The following is a 12557-nucleotide window of genomic DNA, read 5'->3' on the forward strand; positions in this document are numbered from 1 at the left end:
CTCTTCTTAAAGAATACCTTTCAGCATTTCATATATAATACTGGTTTGGTGGTGATGAACTCCTTTGGCTTTTTTCTTACCTGTGAAGCTCTTTATCTGACCTTCAATTCTGAATGATAGCCTTGCTGGGTAATCTTGGTTGTAGGTTCTAGCTATTCATCACTCTGAATATTTCTTGCCATTCCTGTCTGACTTGTATATTTCTGTTGAGAAGTCAGCTGACAATCATATGGATACTCCCTTGTAGATAACTGTTTTTCTCTTGCTGCTTTTAATATTCTTTGTCTTTTGCTCTTGGCATTTTAATTATGATGTGTCTTGGTGTGGTCCTCTGTGAATTCCTCTTGTTTGGGGTTCTCTGTACTTCCTGACTTGTAAGTCTATTTCTTTCACCAGGTGGGGGAAGTTTTCTGTCATTAATTCTTCAAATAGGTTTTTATTTTAATTTTTTAATTTTTTATTGATTAAGGTATCACATAGTTGTCTGCATCCCCCCATTTCCACCGTAAACCCCTCCCCACTTATGCCCCACCCCCTGTTGTCCATGATCACTGGTTAGGCTTATATGAATGTATACAAGTCCTTTGGTTGATCTCTCTCCCTTTCCCCCACACTCCCCTACCTTCCTCCCTCTGAGGTTTGACAGTTTCATCGATGCTTCCCTGTCTCTGGGTCTGTTTTTGTTCATCTCAAATAGTTTTTCAGTATCTTGCTCTCTCTCTCTTCTCTAGCACCCCCATAATTCGGATGTTGGTTCACTTGAAGTTGTCCCAGAGGCTCCTTAAGCTATCTTCAACTTTTTGGATTCTTTTTGCTTTTTGCTTTTCCAGTTGAGTGTTCTTTGCTTCTTTGTATTTCAAATCTTTGACTTGATTCTTGCGATCCTCTAGTCTGCTATTGGATCTGTGTATATTATTCTTTATTTCAGTCAGTGTATGCTTAATTTCTAGTTGGTCCTTTTTCACATACTCGAGGGTCTCAATAAATTTATTGTCCTTTTCTATAAAATTCTTGAAAACCCTTATAAACGTGGTTTGAACTCTATATCCAGTGGTTTGCTTTCCTCCATTTCTTTCATTTGTGAGCTGTTTCTTTGTCTCCACATTTTGGCGGCTTCCCTGAGTTGATAAAGTGGCTTTGTGTGCTAGGAGTCCTAGCAGGGCCCAGTGACTCAGTCTCCCCAGTAACCTGAGGTGGACACTCTTGGTGCACTCCTTTATGGGCTGTGTGCACAGTCTTGTTGTAGTTAAGCCTTGATTGCTGTTGGTATCACTGGAAGGAATTGGCCTCCAGGCTAATTGGTTGTGAGAATCAGCTGTGTCTATGATGGGAGAACTTCTGTGCAAGAGACACCCTTATGGGGCAAGATTTGCTTCAATGGGGCTTTGGTATTCAATGAGTCTGCCCCTAGTGTGTCCCTTATGGATCTGAGGAGTTGTAATCTGGATGGTCCCTATTCTGACCCCTGGAGACATTGATCTCCAAGGAAGTGCTAATTTAGCCTCTGCCTGAGGCCACCCAGCAGGAGCTACGGAGAGATCTGCAGATTCCTCTTCTTTGTTTGGGTTTTGAAGGTGCCCAAATGAGGCCCAGCTGTGAAGCAATGCAAGCTACTGTGGGGTCTTGGGCCTTCTTTTGAATGTTCTGGGTCTCTCTGACTCAGCTGCAGTTAGGTAAGTTTAGATTTCAAACGACCAGGCCATTCATAAGCCTCTGCACAGCTTGGATGGGGCAGAGACTCAGGGTGAAGCAAACAGCAATGGCTTCCCATCAGCCCTGCCCTACAAGACCCCTGGGTCTCAGTGTCCCACAGTAATAGCTATAAGCACCTCTGAGGGAAAGCTGCCCTAGAGTTCCACCTGTTGCCAGACAGTCCAATTTCTCCCCATATGAGTCTGGGTCCCTAGAGTCTCGCCTGGAACTGGAGTTCAGAGCAGTTGGGAGCTTGTATCTCCTTGCTGTTTGAAAAAGCCAAATCGTATTCCCTTGCCAACCCTCTCCGCATGCGCCTCTGTACCTCTGCACTTTACTTATGCAGCTCCTCTGAGTCTCAGTGTGCTATTCTCTTCCCTTCTAGTTGTAGAATTTTTACTTCGCAAGTCTTCCTGTGGTTTGGATGATGTCCATTTTGTCTTTTAGTTGTAGTTTTGAAGTGGTTGTGCAAGGCAGCAAGTTCAGGTGTTTACCTATGCTGCTATCTTGGTTTCTCTCTCTAGTTTCCTTTTTTGCATATGGTTCTTCATCTACATTGTAATATTCTGCTACTGCGGAAAACTGTAGTCTGTTTTCTGCTAGTTCTAGCTGTTAGTCTGGTCTCCAACAATGATGACATTTAATTACTGGCTCAGTAATTTGGTGTTCTCTACAGATTTTGAATGCTCAATTGGTAAATTCCAAACCACAGTCTCCTGGCATTGGGTATTCAAAAGAATAATTTCTATGTCCTCCCACCTTAGTAGGTGGTCCTCCCACAAATCCTAAATGAGCTTCCTCGACTTTGCTGAACATCTTCTAGATTAAATGGTTTGTGCCCCAGTGATGTTCATGAGGCACAAAGCAAAACCTAGGAATTCCATCAAACCACCTTGATTTTACAGAAAACTGGAGAGAGGCCTATGTCTACTCCCAGCTCATCCTGCTATGTTGCTATTTCCAGCTTATTGACTGGGTGGTCCCACATTAGACATGTTATTTTTCTAAGAGACCTTGAATATGGCCCAAAGAGAGGCAAGAAAACAATTTCCACTGCTCAAGAATTTCCTGAAACATACTGGGTTGTTTCTAAACTGCTACATCAACTTTTTCCATGGTTTCAGTCTATAGGAGCCAGGACATAGGAGTCTGATCTTTCCCCCTTCTCCCTTTCTTTCTGTTCTGGAATCAATTCGTCTACTCTCTGTTCTTGTTTGGGGCACTTTCTATATGTTATTTCCTTCTCCTCTATCCTATGGACCAACTTTCTCTGGCATAATCTAACTTTTCCTGTCCTTAGACTTACTTTTAAAGGTGATCAACATACAAACAGAACAGACTTTATAGCTGGGAATGAAAAGCATATCTACGTGGTACTTATACAGAATATTAGCCCTATAACATTCAATAGATAATAATTGTAAGGTAATATATTTTCATGCTTGTGAACATGTTTTTTGTTGGTAGATTTTTAAAGCTCTAGGCTTTAATTCTCAAACTCTTTTTCTATTGCAGTGAAAGAAACAAATACATTCTTACGAAGGAAAATGGGTCTCTATGGCAATGACTTCAAAGTGCAGATGTATATTTGTGGAGTGGGTTTACTGAAGTGTGGGAGGTATGATATTCAAAATATACTCCTTAAGCCAAAACCGGTTTGGCTCAGTGGGTAGAGCATTAGCCTGTGGACTGAAAGGTCCCAGGTTTGATTCCTGTCAAGGGCATGTACCTTGGTTGCAGGCACATCCCCATAACATCCCCAGTAGGGAGTGTGCAGAAAGCAGCTGATCGATGTCTCTCTTTCATCAATATTTCTAACTCTCTTTCCTTCTCCCTTCCTCTCTGTAAAAAAATCAGTAAAATATATTTTAAAAAAACAAAAACAAAATATACTCCTTTAGAAATTTCTCATATGTCACTCACGATATATGTTAGCATACTGTCACATCTCCTAGTATTGTTAGTATGTCTTTCACACTATAGGCATTCATAAATGTCCATGAAAGAAAAAGAGAGGGATGGAAAGAGGGAAGAAAGTCAGTAGCATTACTAGGCTTAAGATTGCCTGGATAAACATTAGCAGGAACAGTATCAGCATACTCAGAACCTAAGGGCAACAACTTGACTTTTTTTTAGATCTAATGTCCACTTCCTTGGGAAGAAGGTTTACTCATAGGGACTTCCAGTGACAGATAATGGGTCCTATTTCAGGTCACTTGAAATTATAATTTGAGGAACTATGACTTAAAAGTATACACCTCTAGGTCTTAGCAAAAATGTTATAAACAGATACACTTAGTCACAAGTTCACATACAACATTATATGTCAGACCATAATATTCAATGTCAATGCTTTAATATTTGTACATCAGCTTTATTTTCATCACCGTTGTGACAGTACCACCTGTAAGTGGAAAGCATAAAGTTATCCAGTAACTATTTTCCTGTGTGCTGATAGAAGCCAAAGCCAAGTGAATTGCAACTGTTCTTAGATAACCTTCTATTGTCTTACAAATCTCTTTTGCAGCTCTATATTTCACTCCAAAATTTTTTTACATTGAAATCTATAGTTAGCCTTTATGTTTGTTATTATTTAAATCAGATAACTTGATTGGTTCTCAATAAATCTAAAGCAAAGCGTCTGAGTCCAACCTATAAATATTCACCACAAATAAAGTAACTGAGTCTACTGTGGAACAGTTTTTTAAAACTATTTAGAGAAACATTTATTTTATTGAGCACCTAAAATGTTCTAGGCCAGAGATTTTCAACCTTTTTCATCTCAAGGCATACATAAACTGAGTACTAAGACTCTGAAACATAACGAAAACATATTTTTTGTCTTATCTGACTAAAAGTAGATGGATTAACGACATTAAACAAGGGTAGAAAGGATCTGATTGGAAAAGCCCCGTGGAAGGTATGCCTTCCTAAGCAAGAGGGGAATAAAAAGAAGAATTTTTACTTGTAGCCCTGAACATTTCCTTTTTAAATGCATAAAAGAGCACTATGAAAATTGTATATAACATGAAGAATAGAGGAAAACTCAGTCCCTGGGCATGGCTAATATAATCAAGAGTTTAGTTTTTAACTCTTCCTAAAGCTGGAAAGCCCCATGAAGTAACTATTGTTGGAACATCATTCAAACTTAAAAGAAAACTGAAGATAACTTCATGCCTTTTATTTTAATCCTACTCCCTTCTGAAACAGGAAATCTTTGCTTTTAAAGAAAGGGAAGCAAAACTAAAAGGGGTAGTTCCTCTTATAAGTAAGAAGAGTTGATTACATAAATGGGTCTGACACCTTTTTTTAATGCTTTGTTTTGCTATCTTTTCTTTTTTTATATATATATATATTTTTATTTTATTGATTTTTTACAGAGAGGAAGAGGGATAGGGAGTTAGGAACATCGATGAGAGAGAATCATCAATTAGCTGCCTCTTGCATACCCCCTACTGGGGATGTGCCCGCAACCAAGGCACATGCCCTCAACCAGAATCGAACCTGGGACCTTTCAGTCCGCAGGCCGACGCTCTCTATCCACTGAGCCAAACCGGTCCCGGCTATCTTTTCTTTTGAGGTAAATTTATCATATAACATTAGTTTCATGTATTCAACATAATAATTTGATATTTGTATACTCTACAAAGTGATCACCACCACAAGTCTAGTTAACCTCTTTCACCATACACTGGGTCCCCTTCACCCATTTTGCCCACGTCTACCCCCTTTAGTTTTGCTAATCAAAATCTTGAGATGTGCCGAAACTGGTTTGGCTCAGCAGTAGAGCGTCGGTCTGTGGACTGAAAGGTCCCAGGTTCGAATCCGGTCAAGGGCATGTACATTGGTTGTGGGCACATCCTCGGCAGGGGGTGTGCAAGAGGCAGCTGGTCAATGTTTCTCTCTCATCAACGGTTCTAGCTCTCTATCTCTCTCCCTTCCTCTCTGTAAAAAAAATTAATTTGGCCAGGATCCTAGACTTCCAAGTTTTATTTTTGGTCAGAACTTCAAAATCTTTGAAAGAACTCTGAACACTGGAGGAAATTATAATTTACCCCTGGGATCAATGAGGACCCTGTCTGCACACAAGCATTTGGTCATGTTTTTTGCAGGATAATACAAAGCCAGTTTCTGGAACTTTAGGATAACCCAAAAGTCTCTATTATTTACACAGCATGTTAGATTTTTATGATAAGCCCTGGTATGTTTAAAATTTAGATTGCTGAGACCCATCTCAAGATTTAAAAAATATATATATTTTATTGATTTTTTTTAGAGAGGAAGGGAGAGCCACTGTGGTGTGACAAGGAGAGGTGCTGTGGGCTAGAAATCAAAGGATCTGCATTCAAGTTCTAATGACACCAGTTTCTTTTTGTTATTGTTAATTCTTACCCAAGAATATTTTCCACTGATTTTTAGAGAGAATGGAAAGGAGGAGGAGAGACAGAAAAAGAGATACATTAATTGGTTGCCTCCTGCAGGCACCCTACCAGGTCCAGCCTGCAAATGAGGAACATGCCCTTGAACCCAAGACTCTTCAGTCTGCAGGCTGACACTCTATCCACTGAGCTAAACTGACTAGAGCATATGACACCAGTTTCTATTTGTGCCACTCTAGGCAAGTGACTCATGTCTGAGCTTCAGTGTCTTCATTTGTAAAAGGATATCTGCCCTGCCTACTTCACAAAACTGTATTTTGCACATCAGATTTTATGATACATTGTAACCCATAAAGTCAAGGTGCTAAACAAATGTCAGGGATTGTTAATAAATCACTTCATCTCTTTTTGTACCTGTTTTCTTTTTTCTGAAATTTGGATAATGAACTACCCAATAATCACTTTGTGGCCTGTAGTAAGGATTGTAAAATGACCTAATTTGCTTCAAGCCTATGAGTAGGATGATTTCTCCAAAGCTTTAGAAGCCACTGAGAAGTGTTACAGAGAATGGAGAGCTTGGGATTGGAGGGAATAACGTGATAAGTGATATTTCCAGAAAGGAAAAGGCACTGGCTAGAGTAATTTTAGGAATGACTAATGGCTCTGAAGAAATCTTCAGGGTAACCTCAGATAATCATGACCCTGATCGCAGTTAAAAAAAACCAGGCCCTGTTACACAGATTTTGTATCATACACTTAAAATCTAAATGATCCTATTAACCAATGTCACCCCAATAAATTTAAATTTTTTAAAAATAATAAAAGAGAACCAGCTCAGTATGTCCTTCTCTAGTGTGAAGATAAATAAGTACTAAGAATGAGGACAGTAAGTGAAGTAAAAAGAACATATTGTAGTTATAAATGCTAAAACTTTCTTATTGGATTTAACTATTATTGGGTGTTATTTTTTCTTTGATAAATGATTGTATTATGGGAGTATATAATTTAATCATAAATTTTAGTCAGTTGTAGCTTTAGATTTGTTTCAAACTACATATTTAATTGAGAATAAGTCCATCAACATTTGGTTAAAGTATTTTTAATTACTTGAAAGTAGTTTGTTCTTATTTACATTTGAATTTATAAGTGAAAATTATGATATGTAGGATCTCTATGCAACATTAATAAAGCATCAATAAAAATAATGAAAGAAAAGTAAGAACGGAGAGAGAAAAATAAAGAAAAAAAAGGCAAGAGAAAGGGAAGGGAAGACAGTAAGAAAACTAAAAGAACTTATGCCTTTGGACTTTCCAAAGCAAATACCTGCCTTCAGATTCTTCCCCTGCACCATGAATATAAAGGCAACAGAAAAAAAGCCACTTATAAATTTACAAATTTAATTCAAAACATAGGGGGAAATACCCTAACTATAGAAAAAGACAAACATAAGTTTCTTCTGCAAAAAGACCATGCTTACTATGTTTGTAGTGTGTATGTGTAAAATTCCTGTTCTTTTTCTCACCTTTTAAATAATTAGTTTTTCTTCCCCCTCCCTTTTTTGCACAAAGTAACAGAAAGATAGAAATGAATTTCTCTATACAAATGCATCAGCAATGATTGATTCCTAGAATTTTAAAGTTTACTGAGTCAGTAACTGCTAATACATGCATTTTGTCAACTTTCTATATCACTCAAAGACAGAATCTTTCTTTAGAGCAATATAAAAGCCTGGTGGCAGTTATAGGAAGCTCAGGTTCAGTCTCTATATTATCTGGAAACTCATTCAGACTCCCAAAGCTCCTATCCACAGTATTTCACACATCATAATCTTTCTTCAATTTTAAAGAATACAAACCCAAATAACATTTAAATAATATAAACCATTATTATAATGGCTATTTATTTGGGTTTAAAAAAATAAACAAAACAGGTAATCTTGACAGTAAGATGAAAAAGGCATTCATGGCAATCAAAACATTCATGAAAGTGACCGCAGAACTTCTTGGCTAAATTCTAAATGAAGTCTGATTCTACTTAAACTTATTGTACAAACTGCACCTGACTTTTATGAGCAATTAGCACTTTATAAATAAAGGTTTCTTCTCTGACCAACTCAATTGGGACACCCTAGCTTCCAGCACAGCTATCTACAGCAGTCAGCAGGCCATGAGAAGCCTCTGAAGAGAAAAAAATAATGCAGCAGCAGAGCTTCGAATATTATGGATAAAAACCAAACTGGCTGCTATCAATGTTCAAGAGTAAATTCTTTTTTAATGAATATCTGTCAGCCATGATAAGATCCCAAAGTTTGGCTAATTTTTATTCTAATTTACAGGTATTTCCCCACATATCAAGGGGACTTAATTCAAAAGTTCATTTAAAGGCCCATTATTTTCTATCAAGATGACAAAGCCTATAGTTCAGCTTCTCTCTGAGTTAACTCTAAAGCCTATAGTTCAGCTTCTCTCTGAGTTAACTCTATTTCAGCAGGCTAGCCTAGAAATGTATTATTTTTCTATGGAGAAATGTATTATGGGCCTCAACTTGAGATGTCAAAAATAGTACATCTTTTTCGCTTATTGAGTCTGTGCCTAATCTGACAGGAACTCTGCCTCTTTCCTGGTCTATATAAACACATCTAATGCCCCATTACTTTGTCTGTTAAACCATAATGTTGATTCCTGTCAATTCCTAAGCCCACTCTTCTCTCACTCTAAAATTGCTTCTCTTTTCCTTTTCCCTTACTCTCATATCCTTGACAATTTGAGAACTATTTATTTCTGGAGTCCCCCACTTTTGGCAATACGTTTACATGTCTCTGGATTTCCTGACTCAGCTTTGAACTCAACACATTCTTCAGAATTTGGGAAGACACCACAGGTATAAATAGAAGTCTCCCTCTACTAATTTAACTCTCATGGACTCCATCTACTAACTGGGCTGATCCCTGACATTCTTCCAAATATGTAAAATCAAACTTCAAGGGTTCTGAAAAAGAAGGGACTTGGAGGAGGAGTGAGGTAACAAGTAGGGCTACTGTTTATTTTTTGTTTTGTTAATCTTCACCTGAGGATATTTTTTTCTATTGCTTTTTAGAGAGTGGATAGGAGGGAGAAATGGAAGGAGAGAGGACGAAGCAGAGGGAGAAGGAGAAACAGAGGGAGAGGAAGAGAGAAAAGGAGAAGGAGAAAGGGGAAGATGAGAAGAGGGAGAGAGGGAGAGAGGGGGAGAGGAAAAGAGGAAGAGAGAAATACTGATGTGTCATGAGAGAGACACATGGACTGGTTGCCTCTCACATGTGCCCCCACAGGGGGTAGAGAGTAAATCCACAAACTCAAGTAAGTGTCCTTGCCCAGGAATCGAACCCGTGACCCTTTGGTGCACAGATCAATGCTCTAACCACTTATAAACACTATCCAGGGATAGGGCTACCATTTAGATAGAATATAGGCTATTTATATGGAATACAGGCTAGAGCAGTGTTTTTCAACCTTTTTTGGGCAAAGGCACACTTGTTTCATGAAAAAAATCACGAGGCACACCACCATTAGAAAATGTTAAAAAATTTAACTCTGTGCCTATATTGACTATATATAAAGTAATTCTCTTGAATAGGAATCAAATAAACACAAAGAAAGTATTTTATAATTACTTTATTATGAAATATTAAGTAAACAAAATAGTGAAAAATTATAAAATTCTTGTCTTGTCTGCACCTACGGCACACCAGGCAACATCTCGCGGCACACTAGTGTGCCGCGGAACAGCGGTTGAAAAACGCTGGGCTAGAGAAAAGTAGAAGGCAGTGGGATGGAGGGATGGGAATAAGGGAGCAGCATTGTCACTGATGACCTCCAGCAGTTGCTTTTCCTCCTTCTCTATCCTTCCTTGTTTCCTCTGGAAGGACCTAAGGCCCTTATCTGGAATAAATTCCCAGGGACAGAATCAACATGCTAGCTGCCTACTGTTGCCTCAGACCAAAGTTTCTGTCCACCCCATCAAATTATAGAAAGAACACAGGCTTCTTCCCTTTTTCTCTACCTCTGAATAAGCATCAGTTATTCTTAAGTTTTCTATGGTTTAATACTGCTAGTCATGATGGGAAAATAGAGGGTAAACATTACTAAAAAGATTAAGTTTTAAGAGCCTCACATTCATCATTCGCCTGGTATTCAATGACATAAAAATGAGGCTCTGGATTTTCTAAAAGCTTTCCTGATTGCTTTCTCACCAGGACCCTCGGATTCTATTTATTCCAAGTTACTCCAATTTTTTTGAGTTTTCTATTTTCCAGGGAGCCATGGGTCTGGGGGTTATACAGTCAGACCTCTGAGGTGGCCTTTCGGTCCACCATTTTAATCACAAAAAACAACAGGATATCCAGTGTGCTTTTTCTGCTGCTGTCCCCTGACTCTGCTACTTACTAAATGTGTTCAATGATTTGTGGAAAGAGTTACATAATCTCTTGAAACCCCATGTTCTTGTTTAAAAAGAGAACAGTGGTTCTCTTGCTTACAGAAATATTATAAGAACCCGTGAGACACTATGCACAACACCTGGCACATGGCAGGCATCCAAACAACAATGGCAATTACTACGGTCCCCACCACCCTTCCTGTTACCACGGTATACCCAGCCCCCAACTAAAGAGACAAGGTGAGAGATAGGAAACCAGAGCTGAGGAGTGAGCCCCGTTTCCCTGACCACACCTCTTACTGCTTATCTACCTACACATTAAAAGTAGAATAAGAAAGCAAGAAATAGAGAAAGTAAGCTAGGTTTTATATGATTCTAAAGTGGAGTCAGGAAGTTAGGAAAATCTTAGAAATAGGAAAAAGAAGGATATTTTCTTGGCTTTATAATTAAAAATGAAAATAGCACTTATCATAATGTACAAAATAATATACAGTCTATCTAAATATTTAAAAAGAGTTGTTCCTGTCTTGAATCCAAAAGAAAGTCCTTGTAAGTATCAAGATAATGTAATATTTATAACCAAAAAATGTCTTTCCAATCATATTTTTTCACATTCCTAATTATATCTCCTATTTTAAACATTCCATTTAGTTAACCCTTAGTTCATACTGGCAAGCCATGGGACTGAAATATTCCATATAAATGGACATTTTATTTATTCTATTAAAAAAAACATACAATGCAATGTAGCTCATACCTTGAATACATAGCTCCTCTAACATTCACATGCAGGATACATCTCTCCAGGCAAAATCCTTTTGTGAATTTACTCTCTTTCTAATTAGCCCTCAAATAATACCAGCCAGATCTATTCCCCCCGTTTTCCAGCTTAAGTAGCAGAGATAATAAACTAATGATAAGTGAAGCTACCACACACTTTTCCCTCTTCTTACTGAATCAAGCTTCTTTCAATTAGCTGTTTATAAAGTTGCTCACTGCAAATCTCTCACATGTTTTTATCCCCTAACAATAGGCATGCTGTTTCCCAACTTGGAAAATTAACATTAGCATCCACATTGATTGGGCAGTTGTTGATGGCGGTCATTTTCCAAGCAGCCAACTTAAGGCCATGCACAGAGCTGCCTTTGTAGTGAGAAAAAAGATTTCTCTGCAATGTATGGTGATGTTGAAGCTGTTTTGTACAACCCACTGCTCCTGGCTCAAATACATGCAAATTACAGCAAATGTTCTGTGGCGAGTAGTCTAGAGGGCACTGAAAAGATGGTTAATCTAATAAAAAAGGTAACACACTTGATAGTTTCTTCTTCTGAGTTCTAAATTTTAACATACGAAGTTTTAAAATTTTACCAAAAATTCCAAAGGAAAGCAATTCATTTTCAAACCTATATTCTTTTCTCCCTCTCTGAATTACTGTGAAAAGAAACCAAGAAGCTTCTCTTTTGACATTTATTAATTATAGTTTTATAAAATCAACTCGTCCGTATTCACTTGGCAAAATATAACATCCTAAGGCAAGTAAATTTGGTTCTAGATAAAAGAAACAATATTTATCAATACTATGTTTGTCCAAGTTAAAGAAAGCATATAATGATTATTTGATAACACTCCTTCCAAAAAGGTAGTATTAAGTTTTCTTTTAAGAAGAGGAATGGTAGATCAAAAGCATAAATGATTTTCAAGAAAATTAAAGACTTGTAGTTCATACTTACCTGGCAGGGGAGATACCAAGATCATCAAGAGTTGTAGTCCAGGAAATCACTGGCAGCTTAGCTTAGAAAACCCTCTCCTGTGTAATAAATTAAGACAATGGAAAGCTATCCAACTCCAGGAAAAAGATATAGACAGCCTGTATCTCATCAGCATGAACAGGCACAGTTTAAAAGCCAAGTAAATTGAATTATAACTATTTTTCAAATCTTCAATCACTGGAAGCTAAAAGCTTATTTCTTCTCTTTGTCTCATCTTTCCAGAGTACAGATACCTATCTCCCCTTTAACATCAGAAATTTGGTACAGAGTTCAGTAATCATTCATACAAGGAGTGCCAAGG

The 12557-nt window shown here is 37.8% G+C and overlaps 1 protein-coding gene across 2 annotated transcripts in view; it reads right to left on the bottom strand.

Annotated features, from left to right (window-relative positions):
- Window positions 1-12487, bottom strand: part of ART3 (ADP-ribosyltransferase 3 (inactive)) — a 43401-nt gene extending 30914 nt beyond the window's left edge. Inside the window, exon 1 of one of the 2 annotated variants that reach the window (XM_036413162.2) lies at window positions 12218-12487. The gene's annotated coding sequence lies outside the window, so the exon portion shown is untranslated. Of the gene's footprint in view, window positions 1-11244; window positions 11387-12217 lie in introns of those variants that run through there. The other variant, XM_036413155.2, reaches the window with a different exon arrangement.
- Between the last annotated feature and the right edge of the window lie 70 nt (window positions 12488-12557).

Source organism: Pipistrellus kuhlii, unplaced genomic scaffold (assembly GCF_014108245.1).
Source record: "Pipistrellus kuhlii isolate mPipKuh1 unplaced genomic scaffold, mPipKuh1.p scaffold_m20_p_1, whole genome shotgun sequence".
Lineage (NCBI taxonomy): Eukaryota > Metazoa > Chordata > Mammalia > Chiroptera > Vespertilionidae > Pipistrellus > Pipistrellus kuhlii.